The following is a 6991-nucleotide window of genomic DNA, read 5'->3' as shown; positions in this document are numbered from 1 at the left end:
CTCCTTCCTTTCTCCGTCGTGTATATAACCCTGCGCAGGTGTCTTCATCGGAAGTTTCCTGGAATAGCTGTCGGAGGCGTTGGGTCTGTATTTCTTCCTCTGCTCCAGAGGACGAGGCCGAGTCTACGTTTCCTTGTAGGGCTACTACCTCGGGCTTGGACTTGTTTTTTTTCTTTCTCCCCCCGTGGTGGGCCAGATCTTGGTGTGTAACCTGATCCCTTTCTACGGTGCGTAAAGTTAACTGCCAAAGCTCCTTATATAGGGGACAGTCTCTCCCATCAATAATGGCACCTTCAGCTAGTGGGTACTTTCCCCCGCCCTGACTGTACACCTTCCTTTCGGGGTGAGAATGGGCATCTCCATGGATACAGGACACGGCTACTTTATCTGGTAGCAGGGTTGCTGTGGTCACCATATGCTCCTCCACTAACGTAACCGTACTTCCGGAGTCAAGAATGGCTACCACGTCTTGTCGAATCTCTGGGGCTAGGGCTATTTCTGCTAACCAACAGAAGCGATGGTGCCCTTTCAGACAGGGATGCGTGGGGACGGGCAGTGATGACTAGGTGGCAATGGACTCGTCCTTTCTGGGACATTGTGGGGCATAATGGTCCGGAAACTGGCATTTATAGCACTGACCTTGTTGTGTGGGTGATGACTTCTCCCACATCCGAAGCGGGTTCGGTCGTTTTGGTGGAGGACGGGCCGGGATTAATCGGGGAACGGTCTTGGCAGAGTCCTTCGGTTCTGCTTGTCCCCTTTTAACAACGCCCATGTAGATCAGTATGCTTCCATTGGCCTGGGCTATGTCGTCGGCTGACGACAGGTTTGTTTGCCCCACGACCCTTTTTAAATCCATGGGTAATTCCCTCAAAATCTTGTCCACTACGAGAGTCTCTACGACATGTCCTACTCCCTTTCCGGGTTCCAGCCATTGTTTCGTTGGTCGTATGAGTGCGAAGATCTGGGCCTGCACGGGTTGGTCGGCCGTATAGGTCCATTGATGGAACTTTACGGCTCTATCTTGGGCGGTCAGCTGGTACCGGGACAGAATTTCGTTTTTTAGTCGTCCATAGTCAGCAGCTTCGCAGGGGTCCAGGTCATAGTAGGCTTCCTGGGCTATCCAGGTCAAAAGAGGGGCTAACGCGCTCGCCCATTCTGTGGGGGGCCACTCTTCCAAGGTGGCCGTCCTTTCGAAGGTCATGATGAAAGCCTCAATATCATCCTCCTTTGAGAGGCGAGGTAAAATGGCGTGAGCAGCCGCTCTCGGCTTCATTCTCGGTTCTTCTCGCCGGCTCAGCTGTTGTTGCATGAGTTCAATGGTTGTCTGCTGTGCCGTGATCAACTGTTGTAGTACAGCGTTATCCATCTTTCTTGAATGTATCCTCTGTGTGTACAGGTAGATTTTCATTTTCTTCGCTTATCCTTGTGTAACTTGTCCACCTAGTGCTCGCATTCTCCACCAAAGTAAGCGGACCAAATATTTTTAGGTTGCTCTAATGCGGAAAGGTGGAATAAACGAGTCAGGAGCAGGTTTTCTTACATTGAACAAAGTTCTCTATTGATGTATGTCTTTCTTCTCAAACGATCCAATATAATCAAGGATGATCTCACAAGGAAAACACAAATCCTCTTCTGTACAGGAACAAGAAACACAAGGTGAGTAACTTTTAACTGTAACATAAATCACGGGTGTGTCACTGCCTTAACTATCCGTAGGTGGAGAGTGGTGGTGCGGATCCGTGGTTGCCATTCCCAAGAGGTAGTTTGTCCTCTTCTTCTCCCTTCCGTCCTGTAAGTCCTCTCCTTTGGGGAAGCAATCACTCTTTTTTTCCTCCAGTCTCCCCCACTGCCAGTTCCCTCCTCTTTCTTGTAGGGGGAAGAGAATAAGTCATTAGTACCGTCAGCTGTGCTTAATTGCCTCTGATCACCTTGACTCACATGCCTGGCTGGGCTACTATCTGTGGGACCAGCCTGCCCCCTGGTGGTGTTTCCACAGGAGATCGCTTGCTGTGTGCTCAATTTTTCACTGATTTGAAGGGGTGTCCACATACTTTTGGCTATGTAGTGTATATGTTATTTCCCAAATCATGTAAAAATGTGTCTGATGATTTATGCATATGTACTTTGGATGGTGCCATCATTGATCATGTCCCCGTTTATACATATCTGGGCATCTGGATTGACGAAAAGCTATCTTTCAAAAAGCATGTTAATGAGTTAATTAATAAATTAAGAATTAAAATTGTCTTCTTCTATAGGAAAGGGGTCCTGTCTTTTGTTAAATAGCAGAAAACAAATAATTCAGTCAACATTCAATCTGGTCATTGACTATGGCAACATTGTCTATATATATATGATGCAGCTGCCACTGTATTGAAGCCATTGGAAACAGTTTATAATAGCGCATTGAGCTTTATTACAGGTGATAGGTTCAATACCCAACATTGCATTTTGTTTCAGAAAGTGTTCCGGCCCTATTTGAAGTCTCAAACATCGATGCATTGCGCACTTCTGTCTATAAAGCCCTCGTGCATAAACTTCCGAACACACCTTGTTGTTAACCTTCAGACCTTACCACACCCGGACTAAGGGCTGGCTAACCCTGGAGATCCATTCAATCTCCTCAGAGTTAGGTAAATCTGCTTTTAGTTTTTTTGCGCCTCTCATGTGGAATGATCTCCGAAACTCCTTCACAGTTGGTGACTCTCTAGGCGGATGTTAGAGGTCCTTTTTACTGAACAATGTGTTTGTTTGATCGTGTTTTGCTTTTTCTCATTTTGTGTTTGCTTTTTATGCATTGTGTAATTGATGTGTATATAGATATGCTATGTATAGTGTAATTTATGTTTATTGATGTGTTCATGCAGGCCTCATCTGCAAAAGAAACCGTGGTCTCAGCATGACTGACTGCTTAAATAAAAGTTAAATAAAAAATTACAAAACCAAATGCAGAGATGCTTCCTTTTTTTGTTCTCTCTTCCTTTCTGTCTACCTGTGTGATCTCCAGAGGGTTCCTTCCTGGAGTGTGTGACATCTACCAGGGAAGGATAACAAGGGAACGCTAGTCATCCTACAGAACACAATGGCGGTTCCAGTGAAGAGTCAGCACCACAACGGCGTGACATTGTACCTGGGACGCGATAGGCTAGCTGTGCCCTCCTCCACCGAGTCATGATTGATGACCCCATTATGTAGCGTGCATGCCCGCTAACACTGAACCGATTCACTGGGGTTATGAATCAATATGTAGCGTGCATGCCCGCTAACACTGAACCGATTCACTGGGGTTATGAATCAATATGTAGCGTGCATGCCCGCTAACACTGAACCGATTCACTGGGGTTATGAATCAATATGTAGCGTGCATGCCCGCTAACACTGAACCGATTCACTGGGGTTATGAATCAATATGTAGCGTGCATGCCCGCTAACACTGAACCGGTTCACTGGGGTTATGAATCAATATGTAGCGTGCATGCCCGCTAACACTGAACCGGTTCACTGGGGTTATGAATCAATATGTAGCGTGCATGCCGCTAACACTGAACCGGTTCACTGGGGTTATGAATCAATACGTAGCGTGCATGCCGCTAACACTGAACCGATTCACTGGGGTTATGAATCAATACGTAGCGTGCATGCCCGCTAACACTGAACCGGTTCACTGGGGTTATGAATCAATACGTAGCGTGCATGCCCGCTAACACTGAACCGATTCACTGGGGTTATGAATCAATATGTAGCGTGCATGCCCGCTAACACTGAACCGGTTCACTGGGGTTATGAATCAATACGTAGCGTGCATGCCCGCTAACACTGAACCGGTTCACTGGGGTTATGAATCAATATGTAGCGTGCATGCCCGTTAACACTGAACCGGTTCACTGGGGTTATGAATCAATATGTAGCGTGCATGCCCGCTAACACTGAACCGGTTCACTGGGGTTATGAATCAATATGTAGCGTGCATGCCCGCTAACACTGAACCGGTTCACTGGGGTTATGAATCAATATGTAGCGTGCATGCCCGCTAACACTGAACCGGTTCACTGGGGTTATGAATCAATATGTAGCGTGCATGCCCGCTAACACTGAACCGATTCACTGGGGTTATGAATCAATATGTAGCGTGCATGCCGCTAACACTGAACCGGTTCACTGGGGTTATGAATCAATATGTAGCGTGCATGCCCGCTAACACTGAACCGATTCACTGGGGTTATGAATCAATACGTAGCGTGCATGCCCGCTAACACTGAACCGGTTCACTGGGGTTATGAATCAATACGTAGCGTGCATGCCCGCTAACACTGAACCGGTTCACTGGGGTTATGAATCAATACGTAGCGTGCATGCCCGCTAACACTGAACCGGTTCACTGGGGTTATGAATCAATACGTAGCGTGCATGCCCGCTAACACTGAACCGGTTCACTGGGGTTATGAATCAATACGTAGCGTGTATGCCCGCTAACACTGAACCGATTCACTGGGGTTATGAATCAATACGTAGCGTGCATGCCCGCTAACACTGAACCGATTCACTGGGGTTATGAATCAATATGTAGCGTGCATGCCCGCTAACACTGAACTGGTTCACTGGGGTTATGAATCAATATGTAGCGTGCATGCCCGCTAACACTGAACCGGTTCACTGGGGTTATGAATCAATATGTAGCGTGCATGCCCGCTAACACTGAACCGATTCACTGGGGTTATGAATCAATATGTAGCGTGCATGCCCGCTAACACTGAACCGGTTCACTGGGGTTATGAATCAATATGTAGCGTGCATGCCCGCTAACACTGAACCGATTCACTGACACTCGGCCAACTGAACATTTATGGATAGATAGAACGGCTTCAAATCCCAGTCTTTGATGGCAGCGACCAGGAAGAGTGGAATCAAGGTTATTGCTACCTCAGTTAAACCCTTAGGTTGAATCATATCAACTAACTGTGTTGTACACTATTCTCACAGTGTATGTAGGCTATACATGCTCATGTTGAAATGCGTCCTTTGGTTGAGCTTTATATCTTTGTAGTAATTATGAATTACTCTAGTAACAACATTGTATTCAAATGTATTTAGTGATTGTATTGAATTAGAATTGCATAGTAATGGAATTGAGTGCTTTTGGAAAAGGGATTGTTGCAATATCAAAAGCTGCTCAACTATGTTATGAAAATGTTACTATTGTAATTACAGTGTTTGGTAAACACAGCAACTCAACCATTTTTTTGTCTAACTTTATATGTGATATAAAATATAAGTTCTTTATGGTAAAATGTAGATATTGAGCAACAACAACCTACGCACCTCCTGGTTGGTTGGGTATATATAACTGGTGAGCGTGTGACAACACCCACTATGCATCTGTCTTCCAATAGGGAGAATATCTCATTGACTTAACGCATAAAAAGTAGCAAAGTATCAGAGGACAAAGACTGAAGACGTTGTGTGCAATACTGTTACCGTTGCCATAGTAACATTACTTATCTGTAGTTTAGTTCAGTATGGACGCCAACCTATGCATTTTGGATGACATATTCAGTGGAAGAAAATAAGAGAACAGGAGACACAACGTTGCTGACAAAGTCTAGACACAAGATTACTGACAAAGTCTAGACACAAGATTACTGACAAAGTCTAGACACAACATTACTGACAAAGTCTAGACACAACATTACTGATAAAGTCTAGACACAACATTACTGACAAAGTCTAGACACAACATTACTGACAAAGTCTAGACACAACATTACTGACACAGTCTAGACACAACATTACTGACAAAGTCTAGACACAACATTACTGACAAAGTCTAGACACAACATTACTGACAAAGTCTAGACACAAGATTACTGACAAAGTCTAGACACAACATTACTGACAAAGTCTAGACACAACATTACTGATAAAGTCTAGACACAACATTACTGACAAAGTCTAGACACAACATTACTGACAAAGTCTAGACACAACATTACTGACACAGTCTAGACACAACATTACTGACAAAGTCTAGACACAACATTACTGACAAAGTCTAGACACAAGATTGTAGCGGGGTGCGTAGTGAGTGGCAGAAAGTCAGGCGCAGGAGAGCAGAACTTGGTAATAACCGGAGATTTATTCAGCATAACCAACGGCATCCAGAACAACAAGAGTAAATGGGCACAAAATAACCAGTTGTGCACGCCAGGGGAACATGCACAAGCACTACAATAAACAATCCCACAAAAAGACATGGGGGGAACTGTCACGTTCTGACCTTTATTTTCCTTTGTTTTGTCTTTAGTTAGTATGGTCAGGGCGTGAGTTGGGGTGGGCAGTCTATGTTATGTGTTTCTATGTTGAGGTTTATCATTTGGCCTGATATGGTTCTCAATCAGAGGCAGGTGTTTTGCATTGTCTCTGATTGGGAACCATATTAAGGTAGCCTGTTTTCACTGTTGGTTTGTGGGTGATTGTTCCTGTTCGTGTGTTCCTGGGTTTTTCTGTGTTCACTAGTTCGGGACTGTAGCTTCGTTGGTTTTTTCGTCTGTTTATTGTTTTTGTTCATATTGAGAAGTATTCTAATAAATTATGGATACGCACCACGCTGCGCTTTGGTCCTCCTCTCCTTCTACCGACGAAAGCCATTACAGAATCACCCACCACAAAAGGACCAAGCAGCGTGGTAACAGGCAGCGGCAGCAAGAGCAGCGCAAGAGGGAGGAATGGACATGGGAAGACGTTTTGGAAGGCAAGGGCTGCTACACATGGGAGGAGATCCTGGCTGGAAGGGATCGCCTCCCATGGGAACAGGTGGAGGCAGCTAGGAGAGCAGAGGCAGCCGGAGAGAGGAGCCAGCGATAAGAGGAGGCAGCACGGCAGCGCGACAGGTACGAGAGGCAGCCCCAATTTTTTGGGGGGGGTGGCACACGGGGGGTGGCTAAGCCAGGTAGCAGACCTGAGCTCACTCCTCGTGCTTATTATAAGCAGC

The sequence above is a fragment of the Salvelinus namaycush genome, chromosome 31, assembly GCF_016432855.1.
Source record: "Salvelinus namaycush isolate Seneca chromosome 31, SaNama_1.0, whole genome shotgun sequence".
NCBI classification, from domain to species: domain Eukaryota; kingdom Metazoa; phylum Chordata; class Actinopteri; order Salmoniformes; family Salmonidae; genus Salvelinus; species Salvelinus namaycush.
Note: the sequence above shows the minus strand (reverse complement) of the source record.